Genomic DNA, 21,833 nt, shown 5'->3' on the forward strand with positions numbered 1-21,833 from the left:
TTTTTTTTTTTTTTTTTTTTTTTTTTTTTTTTTTTTTTTTTTTTTTTAGACAGAGTCTTACTCTGTTGCCCAGGCTGGAGTGCAGAGGTGTGATCTTGACTCACTGCAACCTCCGCCTCCTGGGCTGAGGCAGTTCCCTGCCTCAGCCTCCCGAGTACCTGGGACTACAGGTGCCCACCATCATGCGTGGCTTATTTTTGTATTTTAGTAGAGATGGGGTTTCACCATCTTGGCCAGGCTTGTCTTGAACTCCCGACCTCATGATCCACCCACCTTGGCCTCCCAAAGAGCTGGGATTACAGATGTGAGCCACTGTGCCCGGCCCAAGTAATGTTTGATCTTATAGATGAGGAATGAACAACCGGAGTTTAAGTGACATGTCTAAGGTCACCTGACAAATTAGTGGTAGAACTTGGACTAAAACCCAGTCCAGTGCTTCCTCCCCTGGACTGGGCTACCTACAACTAATCAATCAGATCTTTAGTGTCTCCTGTGTCTTGTTTTTGTTTTTGAGACGGAGTTTCGCTCTTGTTACCCAGGCTGGAGTGCAATGGCATGATCTCGGCTCACCGCAACCTCTGCCTCCTGGGTTCAGGCAGTTCTCCTGCCTCAACCTTCTGAGTAGCTGGGATTACAGGCACACACCACCATGCCCAGCTAATGCTTTGTATTTTTAGTAGAGACAGGGTTTCACCATGTTGACCAGGATGGTGTCTATCTCTTGACCTCGTGATCCGCCCGCCTTGGTCTCCCAAAGTGCTGGTATTACAGGCTTGAGCCAACGCGCCCAGCCTCCTGTGTCTTGTTATGTTGCAGTGTGCTGTGAGAGATCAGTGTGCTAAGTAAAATGAAGATGATCCTTGGCATCAAATAATTAGAAACTGGGGAAAGAAAAGTACACCATAGGCCAGACGTGGTGGCTCATGTCTGTAATCCCAGCACTTTGGGAGGCTGAGGTGGATGGATCATGAGGTCAGGGGTTCAAGACCAGCCTGGCCAACATGAAACCCTGTTCCTACTAAAAATACAAAGTTTAGTCAGGCTTGGAAGTGTGTGCCTTTAAACCCAGCTGCTCGGGAGGCTGAGGCAAGAGAATCACTTGAACCTGGGAGACAGAGGTTGCAGATCATATCACTGCACTCCAGCCTGGGTGACAGAGCAAGACCCTGTCTTCAAAAGAAAAAGGAAAAAAAAAAAAGGAAAACTACCCCATAGAAAATAATTGCTAAAGTGTGTAAAAGTCTTCGAGAGTTCACTAAAGGGAATGGTTAATTGGGGGATGAAATAATTGAGCATGACTTCCTAGGGAAAGGAGATTTGATCTCAGGCTTGAAGGACAAGGCTACTGCTCTGTAGACTGAAGTCAGTTCAAGTTGAGGGTACAGCCTGAGCAAAAGCCAAAATGAGCATGACATATGATATGAAGTGAGGGGAATGGCTAACTGGTATGGACTTGAGGGAGGAAAATAAAGTTGGGCAGATAGATTGAAGGCAGATTATACAAGTTATGGAAAGCCAGCCAAAGGAATTTGGACCATTTTCAGCATTTATTAAGTACCTACTGCAAACAAAGTGTTGTGGTAGATGCTGGCAATTCCAAGTTGGGAGTAATCTCTTTTTAGGCTAGTAAGGAAACAGTTATTGCACGTTGTGATAGAGGCTTTAATAGAGGTGCGAACACAGGGTGTTGGAGGTAGGAGTGCAAAGGACAGCATGTTGAAGGTAAGAAAGTGATAAGTAGCTGGTTTTTTGAGACAAGTAAAGTGTGGTAAGGTACAGGAAGTGTGTGTCTGGAGAGCAGGCTGGAAAGGTGTGCAGAGGCCAGGTCTTTGAGAGCCTTGTATGTGGTGCTAAGCAATTGTCTCTAAATGAGGTTTATATTTACTTTTTCAACTTGAATATAAAGAAATAGAGCCTTATTAATATTTAATTTATAGATAACACTGGTTCTCTTGCTCAGTCTTATAAGATGGTGCCATTACCCACTTTTTATACAAGCTGATGTCTTATGATTGTTGGAGCCTTCATAAGAGCAATTTCAGCAAAGTGACAGAACAGAAGCTTCACAAAGCCGAGGAATTGACAGTGGTGACCTTACCAGTTTGGCTGCTGTTACCAGAATGCTACTTGTTGCAGTTTACTTGAGCCTGGTTGAGTGGATTTATATTATCTTTTTTTAGTTACATTAATTTTCACAAAATGAACAAGTGGCTTAGAGATTTGCACAAAGAAATAGTACACTGAAGAAAATTCTAGCACTGCAAACATTAAAAAAAAGTTAGAACTGACATTTCTCCTCCTGGTGGGAGCTCTTTGTCAAGGTAATTATAATCTGTCAAGGTGTCAGCTTAAAAAATGAATTGTCAAGAAGACTATTTGAAATGTTGATATATATACATTATCATCAATAATGAACTTCACCTTAAGAATGTATTGTACTTTGAGTCATATAGTAGCTACTATATGACATTTAGATAGAATGACTTCATCTGGATTATGTTTATATCTTTGTTTTTCTGTATCTCAGTCTTTATTGGTTTCTGTATTTTACATATGGTTTATAGTATATATGCGTTAATAAATATTCATAGATTGAAGATATATACTCAAATTTTTACTGATGTACATGTGCTCTGAAAAAGTTTTAGGCCACAGGGTGCTGCCGAAGTGCTTTAAATGAGGGAAAATGTTTTAGAAAGTTGAGAGTGGCAGATGGAGTATAGGATCTCCAGACATCAAGTAAGGAAAAGCAGTTAGGAGGCTAATTGCAACACCATAAGGATAGTGAGACTGGATAGGACAGTGTGAAGTGGAGAAATAGCGAGAAAGAAAAGAACAGGTCTGAATGTTTGAGGTCTGAAGAGAAAGAAATGGAGGTAACTTCTGGATTTCTAGCTTGGAAAGCTGGATAACTGAAACCAAAATGAACAGAGGACAACCTAGTTTTCTGAGTGAAGGTAAGTTTAGTGTGGGGCATGTTTAATTTGAATTACCTGTGTGACATCTCAGTAGAAAAAGGTCAGTAGCTGGCTGGAAGTACAGGTCTGTAACCAAGAGAAATGTAAGCTGGGATGAAGATTTACCAGATGTCAGGGTGGAAGTAGTAATTGACTCATGAGTGTAGATGAAGTCGTCAAGAGAGAAGAGTGCAAATTGAGAAGTAGAACTAGGATGGAATCCTGCCGAACCCCTACATTTAAAACCAGGTAAAGGAAGAAGAATCTGGAGACGAATGGTCCAGGACTTAAGAGGACAATCTGGAGAAAAGTTTATAGTGGTGGTTAGATAGACAAGAATTTCAAGGAGTTGGGAGTGATTGGCATCTTCAGATATTACAGAATTCAAGGAAGTTGAGAGCTAAAAAGTCCATTGGGCTTGGTCATTAGAGTACAAAACCATTGGAGTCCTCATAAGAGCAGTTTCAGCAAAGTGACAGGAGCAGAAGGCAGTAAGTAGACTATGCCGGGATTACAGGCATGTGCCCCATGCCCGGCTAATTTTTTTGTATTTTTTGTAGAGATGGGGTTTCTCCATGTTGGTCAGGCTGGTCTCGAACTCCTGACCTCAGGTGATCTACCTGCCTCAGCCTCCCAAAGTGCTGGGATTACAGGCATGAGCCACCGTGCCCGGCTGTGGACTAAAAAAACTTTTCAGCAAAATAAAAGAGACAGAGGCAGCTGGGCATAGTGGTTTACATCTGTAATCTGAGCACTTTGGGAGGCCAAAGTGGGAGGATCACTTGAGGCCAGGAGTTTGAGAACAGCTTGGGCAAGACCCCATCTCTACAGAAAATGCAAAAATTAGCTGGGTGTGGTGGCATGCACCTGTAGTTGCAGCTACTCAGGAGGCTGAGGTGGGAGGATTGCTTGAGCCCAGGAGGTCAAGGCTACAAGCCATGATTGTGCCATGTACTCCAGCCTGGACAGCAGAGCAAGACCCTGTCTCAAAAAAAAAAAAAAGGCAAAGGCAGTACCTAGAGTCAAATAAAATGTCCAAGAAACGTTTTACTTTATTGGTGGTTTTTTATTTTGTTTTGTTTTAAATCGGGAAATAATCGGGACATATGTGTATAGCAAGAGAAAAGGCCAACCAACAGAAAGAGTGAGAGGTTGAAGAGATAGAAGAGGTGGGAAACTGATGTAATTCATTTTTGATCCAGGAAGTGATGTGATAGGAACAGAATTTTGGGTTGGCAGCAGTGGAAGCACTGGATGCAATGCAAAGAGGAAAGACCAAAGGTGGGAAAAACTGCAGCTGTTGTAGTGAAAAGTAATCTAAGCCAGAGGTGATCACCTTTGGAACGGGTGGTGTAGTGGCCGTGGGAATAGAGCAGAGGATTCAATTCAAGAAATGCTTTAAAGCAGTTGATTCTTGTCAGGGGACATTCATTTCAGAGTCCACTGAGAAGTTTCCTCTCCTTCCAACTGCCCGTGCACCCAAAAATTTGGTATTTCCAGAGAATCTTTTGCAGTGAGTTTTTGTTACTGGCACAGGGTTTGATCCCTCAGAAACACTAGGGTAGAAAAATTGAGAGACACTTTTAAAGAAAGAAATGATAGGATACAGTGGCTGATTGGATATAGTGAATTAGCCCTGAGATTTCTATCCAGGGACAGTAGAAGAATGGTTACTAGTGGAAAAGGGGAATAATTTGGAGAGTGTTACTCTCATACTGTTCAACTTTGTTGTAAAGCACCTAAGTCATGTAACTCTGTTTGCTGTCTGGGAATTGAGAAGAAAAATTTTAATTTATAAACATTACACTATATCCAGTCACATGGATGAGAGCATATTCTTCCTTTAAAGGGTCTTTTTTCTATATTAGATAAAGGAGCTTTTGAATTCCTTTGGAGAAATGATGGTGTGGTCAGTTAGGTTTATTATTTTGTGCTTGGAGAAATACAGTTGATTTGGTTACTTTATTTAAGTGTCTTTCTGAGGAATATGCACTGATTCCTTAATAAAACTTGTGTTTGATTTTAGTGTAAAAACAAAACTCATGAAATACTTTTATATATGAACAAAGTGCTAGCGATTAGGCTAGCAGTAGGTTTGTGTTTTAGAAATGATAAAAGAATTATAAAATTCAAACGTGACTTTATATCTGGCCCCCAAGACGTTAGAATGCTACAATTATTTGAGAATATGTGAAATGAAATTTTTTTATTGCTTTGACTTTTCTGTAACATTTTTCTTTTTGCTGTCTTCTGACCCTCTTGCTTTAAAATTTGTGAATTGTTTTGAATGTTTCATGAAAAGTCAGCTTAATGAAATAGATGAGAAAGTTGATCAGTGTATTTTTGAATTTAATCTGTCATGCATATAAAATGTTACACCTAGGCAGGTGTGGTGAGTCATGCCTGTAATCTCAGCACTTCGGAAGGCAGAGGCGGGAGGATCACTTGAGGCCAAGAGTTTAAGATCATCTTGGTCAACCTAGTGAGACCCCATCTCTATTTTAAATCTGAAAAAAAAAAAAGTTACACTTCACATTTAGAAAAATTGGAAGCTTTAATTTTTCATTGAAAAAGACTCAGTATCTTTTTGTTGTTGTTTTTTTTTTTTTTTTTTTAAGAGACAGAGTCTCACTCTGTTGCTCAGGCTGAAGTGCAGAGGCACCATCTCAGCTCACTGCAACCTCCACCTCCTGGGTTCAAACAGTTGTCCTGTCTCAGCCTCCCAAGTAGCTAAGATTGCAGGTATGTGCCACCACGCCCGGCTAATTTTTGTAATTTTTAGTAGACATGGGGCTTCTCTATGTTGGCCAGGCTGGTCTCAGGTGATCTGCCTGACTCCGCCTCACAAGGGGCTGGGATTACAGGTGTGAGCCACCGTGTCTGGCCTATACTTATTTATTTATAGTAAAATGAATTGCTCAACTAACAAAATTTTTAAAAAGAAAGAAAATGCCTTTTTCAAGGCTCCTTGGGTTTCAAAACACAGAAACCCATTTAAACTAGTTGAAATAAAAGGATGGAGGTGTGGACTGGGCGCGGTGGCTCATGCCTGTAATCCCAGCACTTTGAGAGGCCAAGGCGGGCGGATTGCCTGAGTTCAGGAGTTCAAGATCAGCCTGGGCAACACAGTGAAACCCCGTCTCTACTAAAATACAAAATGCAAAAATTAGCCGGGTGCAACGGCGTGCACCCATACTCCCAGCTACTCAGGAGGCTGAGGCAGGAGAGTTGTAAGAACCCGGGAGGCGGAGGTTGTAGTGAGCCGAGATGGTGTCTCTGCATTCCAGCCTGGGAAACAGAGCAAGACTCTGTCTCAAAAAAAAAAGAAAAGAAAAAGAAAAAGGATTGAGGTGTTATAAAGAGCCAGACAGGTGTCAGGACTTCAGGAAGAGCTGGGCCTCAGAAATGTCAGGAACCCAAGGCAGTGCTTGAGGACACTTGCTCTTATTCTCCCGCATTTCTTCTCACTGCAGAGCTTCTCTGTTTGTCTCTGAGAATGTCTCTTGCAACAGCTTTGTTCCAGTCCTTTTATGGTTTCAATTCTTACATTTAACTTCTTAATCTATGTAGAATTTATTTTGGCATATGGTATGCAGTAGTGGCTTAACTTTATTTATTTTTCCAAATAGTTAACTGATTGCCTCAGCATTATTTGTGAAATAATCCTCTTGCATGCTTAGTCTGATAGATTGGTGGTGGCTGCCTAGAGTGCCATGTGGGGAAAGATCCAAGGCTGTTTCTAGGTTGAGCAGGAACAAGTGCTGTGCTTAATTAGTGATATCTGCAGTGAGTGTGCCTGAGGATGGGGTACAATATGCATGCTGCACATCTGCCCCTCTTGGGATGAGATGACCTGTCCTTTCCTTGTTGATTTGAAATACACCTTTCTAAATAGCACTTTTTATATTCTCTGCACTGATTCTGGAGTATCTATTATATTCCATTTTAGTGTTTTGTAACATACCGTACTGTATTTTGTAGCTGTAACTTGTATCTGGTAATTGAAGTGGACCGTACCAGCCAATAAAAATTTGAAAAATAACAAGAGACAATTGCTGGCTGGTATAGTAGAGTTACTTATTTCTCCAGATAAATATTGGAATGATTTTATTATTATTAAATCCTCTGGAATTTTGATAAAAATTGTATTAAATCTATAAATTAATTTGGCGAGAACTGATCACTTTGTAATATCTCTTTCACAATCATTCCAACCAAAAATACTGGGCCTTACTCATCTATGTTTCAGTCATATGGCCAAGAGGTACCAGATGTTCTGATTGGCCAGGCCTGTATCAGGTCACCTCAGACCTGTACCCAGGGAATGGGGCAATTTCCCTAGAACCACATGGACTAAAAGTAGGGGTTTCTCAAAGGAGAATTAAGGTGATGTTAACAGAAGAATGGGAAGTGGATGCTAGGCAGGCATAAATAGTAGACATTCATTACATTGTTCTAAAACCATCAGAAGATGATAATAGAGATTAAATGAGAAACCACCATATGAAGAGATTTAGAAACATTACAGACAGCTGTAAAATGAAAGTCAGAATAATAAATTTGCTTAGGTACAGGTGAGCTCGTTGGAGCTTTTTAAAAATGCTTGACATGTCAAGTGAATAATAAATTATTTTCAGTATTTGTTTTAGTGGGGTTTTTTTTCTTTTTTTTGGAGACAGAGTCTTGCTCTGTCACCCAAGCTGGAGTGCAGTGGCACAGTGTCGGCTCACTGCAACCTCTGCTTCCCAGGTTCAGACAATTCTGCTGCCTCCCAAGTAGCTGGGACTATAGGCACATGCCACCATGCCTAGCTAATTTTTTTATTTTTGGTAGAGACAGGTTTTCATTGTGTTAGCCAGGATGGTCTCAATCTCCTGACACCGTGAGCCATGGCACCCGGCCTAATTTTTGTATTTTTAGTAGAGATGGGGTTTCACCATATCGGCCAGGCTGATCTCAAACTCCTGACCTCATGATTCACCCTCCTTGGCCTCCCATGACCTCATGATTCACCCACCTTGGCCTCCCAAAGTGTTGGATTTACAGGTGTGTGCCACCACATCCAGCCATTTTAGTGGTATTTCGAACATCACATTTCTATGGATTTCAGGCAAGTTTGTAAATGTGCATTAAGATAATATTTTATAGGTAGGGCCGGGCGCGGTGGCTCAAGCCTGTAATCCCAGCACTTTGGGAGGCCGAGGCGGGTGGATCACGAGGTCAAGAGATCGAGACCATCCTGGTCAACATGGTGAAACCCCGTCTCTACTAAAAATACAAAAAATTAGCTGGGCATGGTGGTGCGTGCCTGTAATCCCAGCTACTCAGGAGGCTGAGGCAGGAGAATTGCCTGAACCCAGGAGGCGGAGGTTGCGGTGAGCCGAGATCGCGCCATCGCACTCCAGCCTGGGTAACATGAGTGAAACTCCGTCTCAAAAAAAAAAAAAAAATATATATATATATATATATATATATATATATATATAATAGGTAGAACAACAAAAGTATGTAAAGCTCAGGGACAGCTCTTGAAGTCAGAGAGATGGAGAAGAATCTTTTGTCTATCAAAGTAGACATACATAATTTATTTTTAACTTAAAAAAAGTATTTATTGTCATTATTTTTTTAGAGACAGTTTCACTTAGTTGCCCAGGTTGGAGTACAATAGCATGATCATTGCTTACTGCAGCCTTGAACTCTTGGGCTCAGGTGATCCTCTTGCCTTAACCCCTGGAGTAGTTGTGATTACAGGTGTGAACTACTGTCCCTGGCTTGCAATTTTTTTTTAGTAAGAATTATTTTGGTTCCAGAAACCCAAAACCAACTAATTTAAGCAGAAGTGGAATGTATTGCCTTATGTAACTCCTGAGACTGGGGGTGGATCTAGGTTTAGGTGCAGTGGGATCCAAAGGCTGAAATTATCTTGGCTGCAACATCTCCTGCTGTGAAGGGTCTAATTCTGTATAGCCAGCTAACATGGTGCCTGTAGCTCTAGGAATATATTGCCTTAACTTAATAACTAACCCCTATAAGAAAAACTGGAAGGTTCTTTTACTACTCACATTATCAGTTTGGAGGTAGAACTTCAATAGTTCTGTTTTGCCAGTTCCTTAGACTTATCACTATTACCAAAATGATGGAGACTGCAATCTAGACCTGTGTCACGTGCCCATCCCTGGTGTATTGAGGTTGGTAGCCTTATCAGACTCATAATCTGGAGTGGGGCAGTTGCTAGGCTAACTTATGTTCACTATAACAGGCTATAGAGCTTAAAATATTTTTGGCCAGGCCGTGTTGGCTCACACCTGTAATTCCAGCACTTTGGGAGGTCCAGGTGATATCACTTGAGCCCAGTAATTCATTAACAGCTTGTGTAACGTGGCAAGACCCTGGCTCTACAAAACATGTAAAAAAAAATGAGCCAGGTGTGGTGGCGAGCACCTGTGGTCCAGCTACTAGGGAGGCTGAAGTGGAAGGATCACTTGAACTTCGGAGATTGAAGCTGCAGTGAGCTGTGTTTGAGCTACTATACTCCAGCCTGGGCAATGGAGCAAGACCCTGTTTCAAAAAAAAAAAAAAAATTGTAGCTAAGCTGTAAATTTTTAAAAATGAAAGGAATAGAAATAAATAATAATAACATTTATTAAGAGGTACTCTGCTAAGCTCTTTATGTTTATTATCACAACTTATTCTTTTAACAGCCCTGTGACTCAGGTGCATCATCCCCATTTAAAATGTAAAGAAATTGAGTCCTGGAAGATTAAACAATCAGTGCAAGGCCATGCCATTTGTAGGTGATAGAGGCAAGATTAGTTACTCAGATTTCTCAAACTACATAGCCTTGGATATTAACCATTATAATAGACTGCCTCTCTGGTGGATCAGTTTGGGTTAAGAAGCTAGCGAGTCTAAAGACTAACAGGATTTATTGTTATGATTGGCTTAATCTTCAGGAAAATTGTGCTCTGGATTCTGTGTTGTTGCATCTGTCTGGAGGTTATCCAGTTAATGTCTCCCAGTCTTTTCCTTGTTTTTTTCCATGCTGGATCCAAAGCTGAGTGTAATTAATCAACTCATACTGAATAACTACACTCTGTTAGATACTCTGAGGGAAGTAGAATATATAAGTCCCAAAGATTTTACTTTTAAGAAGTACCCAAAATGAGTTTGTAAATACTAATAAATTACACATAAGTGAATCCAAAGTATTTCATACATTACAAGTGGTAGACAAACGCTGAGAGAAATTGGAATAAATGAGCAAGTAGTAGGAATGTATTTTGGGTCAGATGAGAGAAGGGTGGGACATGGAATAGGTGTAGGAGGTGGGAAGGATGGAGCGTATGTTTTGAGGGGAAAGTCATGTCTAAAGAGCAAAGAATGGAACAAGCAGTGATGTTCAAATTTCAGCAAACAGATTTAATGAAATAGCTGATTTTGAAGGCTCTGTATCCATTTTTAAAAATAATTTAAGGCCAGGCGCGGTGGGTCACGCCTGTTATCCCAGCACTTTGGGAGGCTGAGGCGGGGCGGATCACCTGAGGTTGGGAGTTTGAGACTAGCCTGACCAACATGGAGAAACCCCGTCTCTACTAAAAATACAAAAATAGCTGGGCATGGTGGTGCATGCCTGTAATCCCAGCTACTCAGAGGCTGAGGCGGGAGAATCACTTGAATCTGGAAGGTGGAGGTTGCGGTGAGTCAAGATCACACCATTGCACTCCAGCCTGGGCAACAAGAGCGAAACTCCATTTCAAAAAACAATAATAATAATAGTTTAAATACTTTATTAGTAATAATACAACTGACTTCTGAAATATTCTTGTAATAATTTTATTCATTATCTGAAAACAGCTTTATATAAAAATTTTTCTTTTCTAATCTAGCCAAATATTTTTTGTTACTGCTTTTATTTTTGATATATTACTATGTTATTTTACTTTTAGAAAATACCAGGTTTTCTTTTTTTTTTTTTTTTTTTTAAGCAGAGTTTCACTCTGTTGCCCAGGCTGGCGTGCAATGGTGCAGTCTCGGCTCACTGTAACCTCTGCCTCCTGGGTTCAAGTGATTCTCCTGCCTCAGCCTCTTGAGCAGCTGGGATTACAGGTATGCACCACCACACCACAGCTGGCTAATTTTTGCATTTTTAATGGAGACAGGGTTTCACCGTGTTGGCCAGGCTCGTGTCAACCTCCTGACCTCAAATGATCTGTCCACCTTAGCCTCAGGAGCACTGGGATTACAGGTGTGAGTCACCAGCCCAGTAGAAAATGCCAATTTTAACAAAGTAGCATTCTCCAGAGTATACTCATCTTTACAAGTAAATGTATGCCCAAATGAAACAAAACCCGTTTTACTGAACGCTAAGTGTCTTGGATTTACCTCTTTATTTCCCCTAATTGTTGGCCAATAAAAGTATTTACATTGTTAACTCTGTTTTTATTGCAATAAGGGATGGCAACATTTTAGAAAACCACTACCAATATATATAATATTTTTCAGTACTAAAGATGAATATCCTATATTAGTCTCTTCAAAGATTATTAATTACATTCTAGAATAAAATTTTTTTTATTAACATAAAGTAAAAATAATTGAAAAAATTAAACTGGCTCTGGGCAAATATAAATTCTGCTAAAAACAACAACAAAAAGACTAAAGTGAATTTCTGAAAACCATGCTTCACCAGAGATGTTTTTTGTTTTTTGTTTTTTTTTTTTTGAGACAGAGTTTCACTCTTGTTACCCAGGCTGGAATGCAATGGTGCGATCTCGGCTCACCGCAACCTCCGCCTCCTGGGTTCAGGCAATTCTCCTGCCTCAGCCTCCTGAGTAGCTGAGTAGTAGGTGGCACACGCCACCATGCCCAGCTAATTTTTTGTAGTTTTAGTAGAGACGGGGTTTCACCGTGTTGACCAGGATGGTCTCGATCTCTTGACCTCGTGATCCACCCGCCTCTGCCTCCCAAAGTGCTGGGATTACAGGCGTGAGCCACCGCGCCCGGCCTACCAGAGATGTTTTGATATTGATCTATATTGTCCTTTACAATGTAAATTTTTTTTTTTTTTTGGTAGGGGGATGGAGTCTCCATCTATTGCCCAGGCCGGAGTGCAGTGGTGATCTCAGTTCACTGCAACCTCCACCTCCCTGGTTCAAGCGATTCTCCTGCCTCAGCCTCCCAAGTAGGTGGGATTACAGGCACCTGCCACCATGCCTGGATAATTTTTGTATTTTTAGTAGAGATAGTGTTTCACTATGTTGGCCAGGATGGTCTCAATCTCTTGAACTCGTGATCCACCCACCTCGGCCACCAAAAGTTCTGGGATTACAGGTGTGAGCAACTGCACCCAGCCATTTTATTTTATTTATTTATTTATTTTTAATGCCTTCTTCTTCTTCTTCTTCTTCTTCTTTTTTTTTTTTTTTTAAGCATCTTGTACAGTGTTAGCATTGAAATAGTATTAATGGGCCGGGCATGGTGGCTCACGCCTGTAATCCCAGCACTTTGGGAGGCCAAGGTGGGCAGATCACGAGGTCAGGAGTTTGAAACCAGTCTTACCAACATGGTGAAACCCCATTTCTTAAAAAAAAAAAAAAAAGTATTGCTGGACGCGGTGGCTCACGCCTATAATCCCAGCACTTTGGGAGGCCGAGGTGGGTGGATCACGAGGTCAAGAGATCGAGACCATCCTGGTCAACATGGTGAAACCCCGTCTCTACTAAAAATACAAAACATTAGCTGGGCATGGTGGCACGTGCCTGTAATTCCAGCTACTCAGGAGGCTGAGGCAGGAGAATTGCCTGAACCCAGGAGGCGGAGGTTGCGGTGAGCCGAGATCGTGCCATTGCACTCCAGCCTGGGTAACAGGAGTGAAACTCTGTCTCAAAAAAAAAAAAAAAAAAAAAAAAAAAAAAAAAAAGTATTAATGTCACAGGACTAGAATGGCTCCTCATTAACACTGATAAATGGGAGAGAATGCACTAAGCCAAAAAGTTGCCATCTTATAACTTGTAAAACTCTCTTAAATGTAGATCTTTACTTAAAGCAGCAGGCTAACTTATTTATACAATATGTTGATGTGGTGCTGAATGGGAAAAAAATGGCAAAATAGAAAGGATTAGGGCCTGTAATCCCAGCACTTTGGGAGGCCAAGTCAGGCAGATCACAGGGTCAGATCGAAACCATCCTGGCCAACATGGTGAAACCCCATCTCTACTAAAATACAAAACATTAGCCAGGTGTGGTGTCGGGCACCTGTGGTACCAGCTACTCGGGAGGCTGAGGCAGGAGAATCACTTGAACCCAGGAGGCGGAGGTTGCATGAGCTGAGATTGTGCCACTGCACTCCAGCCTAGCAACAAAGCAAGACTCCATCTCAAAAAAAAAAAAAAAAAAAAAAGAGATTAGGGAGGCAGGGACATAAAATCCTTGAATACTGCTTTATATAAGGTATTAATTTTATCCATTTGAAAAAATCTAAAATTCTTTATAAAAGGGATGTATGTTTAAAATTGGGGGTGGGTAACTATTGCTTAATCATTGAGTATTAACCAGGTTTGAATACAGTATACAGCTGAAAGGAATGTTAATTTTGCTAGATTATACTTATTGTCAACAGCACTCCTCAAAAAACAAAGCAAAAAGCCCCGAGCAAACCAGAAAACCAAAAACATTTGAGAAATTATTTTCAGATTGTCAGAAAAAAGTTTGAATATTTTAGATTCCTTATTTGGAGAGTAATAATTTTGAGTTTGGTTAAAACATGAGAATTCAATAGTATTCTTTTTTGAGTGCCTCAAAAATTGTTAATTCTCTTCTTCCATGCTTCATACCTGGATGGAAAATTGCTTCAGGATATCAGTCTGCATGTTTGAGAAAGGAATGCTACTTAGTTTAGGAGCACACCAGCACAAGCTGGTGGAGCCCTGACTCATTCCCCTTGTTTACATCTAATGTTTAGGTTATCTGCACCTATAATTTCAGCTATTACCTGAGTGTCTGTGATGTTTAGCTATACCTTTTTGTCCCCAGCCTTCCAGTTATCCCTTCAAATTTAACCATGACTGAGGCAAATGTCCTTGTAGTCACTTACTGTTTAATGAAGGGGCTAGTCTCTGGCCCGTCTCCTCTGTTCCCCGAGTTAGAGGCTTTCTCCGTGTTTATGTGCTTCCTAACTTTCATCTCAAGGCTTATAAAGAGGGAGGCAGGGTACAGTGGCTCACGCCTGTAATCTCAGCACTTTGGGAGGCCAAGATGGGCAGATCACCTGACGTCAGGAATTTGAGACCAGCCTGACCAATATGTTGAAACCCCGTCCCTACTAAAAATACAAAAATTAGCCGGGCATGGTAGCGGGCACCTGTAGTCTCAGCTACTCAGAAAGCTGATGTAGGAGAATTGCTTGAACCCAGGAGGTGGAGGTTGCAGTGAGCCAAGATTGTACCATGGGGCACTCTAGCCTGGGCAACAGAGCGAGACTCCATCTCAAAAAAAAAAAAAAAAAAGAAAGCAGGGAGTAACTCCTTACATCTCCCTAGATAGTGGGCATTACTTTGAACAAATATACATTTCTAGTTTATAATGGAAGGTAGTATGATAGGTACTATTCATACTAAATGTAGGCTGTAAATTTCATGCACTGTTAGAATTTTTTTTTTTTTTTTTTTGAGACAGGGTCTCACTCTTTTACCTAGGCTAGAATACAGTGGTGTGATTACAGCTTACTGCAGTCTCTATCTCCCAGACTCAGGTGATCCTCCCACCTTAGCCTCCTGAGTAGCTGGGACTACAGACACATACTACCATATCTGGTAATTTTTTTTTTTTTGGAGACAGAGTCTTGCTCTATCACCCAGGCTGGAGTGCAGTGGCATGATCTTGGCTCACTGCAGCTGCCATCTCCTGGGTTCAAGTGATTCTTGTGCCTCAGCCTCCTGAGTAACTGGGACTACAGGCATGTGCCACTATGCCTGGCTAAGTTTTATATTTTCATTAGAGATGGGGTTTCACCATGTTGGCCAGACTGGTCTTGAACTGCAGGCCTCAAGTGATCCAACTGCCTCAGCCTCCCAAAGTACTGGGATTGCAGGCATGACCCAACACCCCCAGGCACATCTGGTAATTTTTTGTACATACAGAGTTTTGCCATGTTTCCCAGGTTCATCTTGAACTCCTGGCCTTAACTGATCCTCCTACTTTGGCCTCCCAAAGTTCTAAGTTTAAAGATGTGAGACACTCTCCCAAAATCGGATGTCAAGTGTCTTGACTCACTGCAACTGATCTTGGCTCACTGTAACCTCCACCTCCTGGGTTCAAGCGATTCTCCTGCCTCGGCCTCCCAAGTAGCTGGAACTACAGGTGCATGCCACCATGCCTAGCTAAATTTTGTAATTTTAGTAGAGATGGGGTTTCGTCATGTTGTACATGTCTTGATCTCTAGGCCCTGTGAATTGCCCGCCTTAGCCTCCCAAAGTGCTGGGATGACAGGCAAGAGCCACCGCGCCCGACCATTTTTTTTTTTTTTTTTTTTAGAAACAGGGTCTCAGTCTGTCTTTTGGGCTGGAGTGCACTGGAACGATTATAGCTTACTGTAGCTAGCTTTGACCTCCTGGGCTTAAGCAATTCTCCTGCCTTAGCCTCTGGAGTAGCTGGAACTACAGTTACATGTCACCATGCCTTACTAATTTTTTAATTTTTTTTATGGAGACAGGATCTTGCTCTGTTGCCCAGGCTGGTCTTCACTTTCTGGCCCCAAGTGATCCTACTGCCTCAGCCTCCCAAAGTGCTGGGATTACAGACTAAGCCTGGTTCTGGAATTTTTAAAAACATTATTAACCTTTGAATTTTTGCCTTTTCTTTTCCATTTAAAACAGTTTCCATAAACCCTCCCCTTCCCTTTTTTATTGCAGTGGGAATCCATTTATTATTATTATTATTCTGTGTTTTGAAACGGAGTCTTGCTCTGTCGCCCAGGCTGGAGTGTAGTGGCACAATCCTGGCTCACTGCAACCTCTGCCTCTCGGGTTTAAATGATTTTCCTGCCTCAGCCTCCCCAGGACTTGGGATTACAGGTACCTGACACCACACCTGGCTAATTTTTGTATTTTAGTAGAGATGGGGTTTCACCATGTTGGCCAGACTGGTCTCAAACTCCTGACCTCAAGCGATCCACCTGCCTTGCCCTCCCAAAGTGCTAGAATTACAGGTGTGAACCACTGCACCTGGCCGGAATCTATTATTATTTTTTTTCTTTTTCTTTTTTTTTTAAAGATGGGGTTTCACCGTGATGGCTAGGCTGGTCTTGAACCCCTGACCTCAGGTGATCCACCCACCTCAGCCTCCCAAAGTGCTAGGATTATAGGCGTGCACCACCGCGTGCGGTCTAGAATCTATTATTTATTGAGAATTTCCTCTTAATATTGTCTGATCAGCTAGAGATTAGTGAGGACTCCTTTTCTTCACTTGGAGTATGAGGAAGCAGAAGTGAACAGCATTGCTGTATACTCAACAGCATTTCTTTTGAGGAGCAATAATATTCCATATATGGATAAGACCTGATGGCACATAACCCAAAGCCTCTGGTGCCCGATGGAAGGTTTCTGGTGCTTCTAGCAATTGTTGCTCCTCAAAAGAAAAACATGTTGAGACAGTAGTTAAAGAAGTCAGACTTTGCCACAATCCCTTTTAAATGTAGCACCTCAGGCCTTTCCTAACATTAACTTTAAATTCTCTCAGAATCACAAATTTTTCACAAGGACAGATGATTCATTAATTTTGCTCTGTGGAAAGAAAAACCTCAAGTTAATTTCCACAACCTAAATGAATTGACTTTAAGCTCTGGGAAAACTAAAGCATATTAAGAACATTCAGTCTTAAATTGAAGCAAGATATTTTAAGTTGATCTGCCAGTGTATGGAAATATACCCCATTCGCCCCTTCAGTAATCCATCCCTATTGCACCGTCTGTGGCCTACACGAGTATTTTTCCACTCTCCAGTTTACCATGTCTTGCTTGGCATCAAATTGCTTTTTTAACTGCTGGTAAATGCCCTCATGGAAGTGAAAATGAAGACTATTCAAGAGTTTCAGTGATGGTACTGCTGTGTGCATCATGTATGACCATAGTATTTTTATACTAATGATCTTTGTTTCTGTTTCCCTAACATTATATTTCAAATTGGCTATGTATATAGAGTGGAACTCCTTAGTAAACGGGAGTCCTCATACACGTGAACCATTTTATTTCCCTAGACTTTAAGGGAGGAAATATTGTGTTCTTTCTGTGCAGTTGTCCTCAATTCCATCCTGGGAAAGAGCTTGTTGATAGAATTCATATTTTAACAAATACTTCTTTTGTGGCCCCTTGTAAGACAAGAATAAAGGTCTTTAGTTTTAGCTTCTTTCCTTCCCACTTGTGTCCACTGATCCTTAGATTTGTGTTCTGACATCTTATTTGGTGGATGTGACATAATGGCTTTTTCTTTTATTTGGGTGATAATTTTCTTTTTTCTTTTTTTTTTTTTTTTTTGAGACGGAGTTTCGCTCTTGTTACCCAGGCTGGAGTGCAATGGCGCGATCTCGGCTCACCGCAACCTCCGCCTCCTGGGTTCGGGCAATTCTCCTGCCTCAGCCTCCTGAGTAGCTGGGGTTACAGGCACGCGCCACCATGCCCAACTAATGTTTTGTATTTGTAGTAGAGATGGGGTTTCACCATGTTGACCAGGATGGTCTCGATCTCTTGACCTCGTGATCCACCCGCCTCGGCCTCCCAAAGTGCTGGGATTACAGGCTTGAGCCACCGCGCCCGGCTGGGTGATAATTTTCTTTCCCATTTCCTCTTTCATACATTAGGCATTTCCAACCTGCTTCTTTCATATTTCACACATATGGTTCCCTAGTGATCCCAAACAAAAATTTCTAAGGTTCTGGCAACTTTAGATAGATTTGAAAGAAGAAAAGTTGGGATAGATAACTTTTCCTCATATAAAACAGAAGTTTCTAATAATGCTTCTTAAAAATATTTAAATGCAACCAATGTATTATTTAAAATAACCCATTGTATGTTCATGAAGTCCTTTCCATTGAGTTCCTATACTCAGCTATGTGCTTGTTAGGAAGTGATGGGAACGTAGGAACTCTTTGCTCCCACCTTTTTGTTGTTGTTGTTAAAGACTGGGTCTCCCTCTGTCACCCAGGCTGGAATGCAGTGGTGCAGTCATAGCTCGCAGCATCCTCTAACCCCCCGGGCTCAGGAGATCCTCCTACCTTAGCCCCCCAAGAAACTAGTATTACAGGTGTGTGCCACCACACCTGGCTAATTAAACAAATTTTTTTTAGTAGAGAGAGGGTTCTCATTGTGTTGCCCAGTTGGTCTCAAACTTCTAGGCTCAAATGATCCTCCCGCCTCAGCCTCCCTAGTAGCTGGAATTACAGGCATGAGCCACTGTTCCCTACCTGCTTCTACCTTTTAGCTTTTTGTTTAGTGATCATCATTACTCTTCTCGCCAGTAAATATACTATTTAATCAAGATGTGGGTAATTAGTCTCTAATTTCCCTACAAGAAAGTATCTTCTTTTAATTGTTTTTTTTTTTTTTTGAGACGGAGTTTCGCTCTTGTTACCCAGGCTGGAGTGCAATGGCGCGATCTCGGCTCACCGCAACCTCCGCCTCCCGGGTTCAGGCAATTCTCCTGCCTCAGCCTCCTGAGCAGCTGGGACTACAGGCACGCGCCACCATGCCCAGCTAATTTTTTGTATTTTTAGTAGAGACGGGGTTTCACCATGTTGACCAGGATGGTCTCGATCTCTTGACCTCGTGATCCACCCGCCTCGGCCTCCCAAAGTGCTGGGATTACAGGCTTGAGCCACCGCGCCCGGCGAAAGTATCTTCTGTAAGCCTTTGTTAATAAGGAATTTGCTGCACTTTTATTCTTTTTTTTGAGACAGAGTTTTGCTCTAGTTGATCTCTACTCACTGCAACCTCCGCCTCCCAGAGTCAAGCGATTCTGAGTAGCTAGGGCTACAGGCGCCTGCCACCGCGCCCAACTAATTTTTTAAATTTTTAGTAGAGATGGGGCTTCACCATTTTGGCCAGGCTGGACTTGAACTCCTGACCTCAGGTGATCACATGCCTTGGCCCCCCAAAGTTCAGGGATTACAGGCATGAGCTACTGCACCTGGCCTTGAATTTTTCTTCTTTCAAAATATGAAAGGAATTCTTAGAGGCTTTAAAATAAAGAATTTTTTTTTTTCTTTGAGAAATGAAGTCCTGCTATGTCGCCCAGGCTGGAGTGCAATGGCAGGAGCTGGGCTCACTGCAACCTCCACCTCCCAGGTTCAAGCAGTTGTCCTGCCTCAGCTTCCCAAATAGCTGGGACTACAGGCATGCGCCACCACGCCCAACTAATTTTTTTGTGTTTTTTTTTTTTTAGTAGAGACGGGGTTTCACTGTATGTTGGCCAAGATGGTCTCAAATTCCTGACCTCAGGTGATCTGCTCATCTTGGCCTCCCAAAGTGCTGGGATTATAGGCGTGCGCCACTGCACCCGGCCAAAGTATAGATTTTTCAAAATCAAAATTTGATTTTATATAACATTTCATGTTGACCAATTATAAAGTAGATAAGAAAATAAGAAAACGGTCATTGTTGAGATTCAGTTTAAATGTATATTTTAAAAATAATTTTTGAATTGTTACATACCTTCAGAAAAGTGTACAAATCATAAAAATGTACAGCTGGATGAATTTCCACAGGCTGAGCATACTTTTATTAGCAGTGCCCAGATCAAGAAACATTATCAAAACCTAAAATCCTCCTCATGCACCTTTTCAGGCACTTCACCCCCCATCCAAGTGTAGCCTCTAATACCATAGCTTAGTTTTCCCTGTTTTTGAATTTTATGTAAAAATGCAAAAAAAATAGGCCAGGTGAGGTAACTTACGCCTGTAATTCCCAGCACTTTGGGAGGCCGAGGCGGGCAGATCACCTGAGGTCAGGAGTTCGAGAACAGCCTGGCCAATATGGTGAAACCCCGTCTCCACTAAAAATACAAAAATTAGCCAGGCGTGGTGGTGCACGCCTGTAATCCCAGCTACTCAGGAGGCTGAGGTGGGAGAATCACTTGAACCTGAGAGGCAGAGGTTGCAGTGAGTCGAGATTGTACCATTGTACTCCAGCCTGGGCCATACAATGAGACTCTCATCTCAAAAAAAAAAAAAAGGAAAAAAATATAGTATGTATTCTTTTGTGTTTGGCTTCTTTTCCTTAGTATACTTCTTTTTTTTTTTTTTTTTGAGACGGAGTTTCACTCATGTTACCCAGGCTGGAGTGCAATGGTGCGATCTCGGCTCACTGCAACCTCCGCCTCCTGGGTTCAGGCAATTCTCCTGCCTCAGCCTCCTGAGTAGCTGGGATTACAGGCACGCACCACCATGCCCAGCTAATTTTTTGTATTTTTGGTAGAGACGGCGTTTCACCATGTTGACCAGGATGGTCTCGATCTCTTGACCTCATGATCCACCCGCCTCGGCATCCCAAAGTGCTGGGATTACAGGCTTGAGCCACCGCGCCCGGCTCCTTAGTATACTTCTATGAGCCTAAACTATTTGCTGTGTATAGCTGTAGTTTATTCATTCTCATTGTTATATTGCATATTGTGGATTTTTCACGATTTATCCATTTCTACTGTTGAAGAGGTTCAGATACATACTCTATATTTGCCAGAGGCACAGAATTAAAAAAGAAAAGATCTTTAAAGCAGTGAAGAATAAAACAAATATTTTGACAAACCTTCCTTATTTTACTAGATAAAAAGCATCTGGAGTGCAAGAACCACAAATATACATATTTCCTTCTGTAGCTAGCATAGTACCTTACTCAAATATTTGTTATTTGTGTGAACAAAGAAGTGATACAGAAACTAGATGAATTTTTGAATGTTTTAAATCAATCAACTTTTAGGTTCTCTTTCCCAGGCTGTTTGGGGTTATTGAAATTAGCCTGAACCATCATTGCTGTTTTGCTGCTTCTACCAATTCCATTATTATCTGTATATACGTGCCTTTTACCATAAGCTTGGTGTGTTTAATTCTCTCCAGAAGTGTTATAACATGTCATTGCTTCTCTCCGTATTTTTGAAGTTTGACATCAGACTTAGGAAATTTTGCTCCTTAGTTCTTCATGCTGAGTTTAAATTTATCTCTAATTTAGGAAAGATATAGTACAAAGTTATCTTTTTCTTACATAATGGAGTGAGTCCCCCACCCAAAGATGTTTAAACTATACAGATGTTGTAGTGTACCCACAAAGCTCCCGTTCAAAATGCTGAAAGTTTAGCAAGATAGCTTACACATGACACAATCTTAGAGATCCCTGTTTTTGTAATTTCTTCATTTTGGTAAGTTTGACATTTTGATTTTTGTTATTTAATTTTTTAAAATAACTTTTTATCACCAAATAGTGCTTTTTAAAATTAAAGATTCTCCCTTTCCCCAGACTTTTTTCTGATTATACAATTTCCTTTATTTTGTAGGATAAGATAATATCCTACAAATAATAATATCCTATACTATGAATGTATATATGTGACATATTTATAATGGAAGTAGCTATAGGAGAGTGTCCTGTGTTTTCACATTGCTCACAGTAATCATTTAGGGAGGTTTGACAGAGCCTTCTCATCCACTGTGTTTTGTACTACTGTAATATTAAAATGTTTATAGTCCTTTCCTCGTGCCCCCAAGCAACCACACAAAATAAAAAAATAAAATAAAAATGTTTACAGAGTGCCCAGTTTTTCTTTTTTAAAAAAATTATGTTTTTATTTTATTTTTTAAAATTTTATTTTTATTTTTTGAGGTGGAGTTTTGCTTGTCACC

At 41.2% G+C, this 21,833-nt stretch overlaps 1 protein-coding gene and 2 long non-coding RNA genes across 3 annotated transcripts in view; all 3 read left to right on the forward strand.

Annotated features, from left to right (window-relative positions):
* The window catches only part of SNTB2 (syntrophin beta 2), a 124,584-nt gene that overhangs the window by 9,614 nt on the left and 93,137 nt on the right, over window positions 1-21,833 (forward strand). The gene's annotated exons all lie outside the window — the stretch shown is intronic.
* LOC116555575 lies at window positions 304-3,533 on the forward strand. The gene is made up of 3 exons (XR_004270585.1): window positions 304-483; window positions 596-598; window positions 792-3,533. It is a non-coding gene; the product is annotated as an uncharacterized LOC116555575 (long non-coding RNA).
* On the forward strand, window positions 12,331-13,057 carry LOC116555577. The gene is made up of 2 exons (XR_004270587.1): window positions 12,331-12,555; window positions 12,878-13,057. It is a non-coding gene; the product is annotated as an uncharacterized LOC116555577 (long non-coding RNA).

The sequence above is a fragment of the Sapajus apella genome, unplaced genomic scaffold, assembly GCF_009761245.1.
Source record: "Sapajus apella isolate SASKATOON/1434 unplaced genomic scaffold, GSC_monkey_1.0 scaffold15, whole genome shotgun sequence".
Classification (NCBI taxonomy): Eukaryota; Metazoa; Chordata; class Mammalia; order Primates; family Cebidae; genus Sapajus; species Sapajus apella.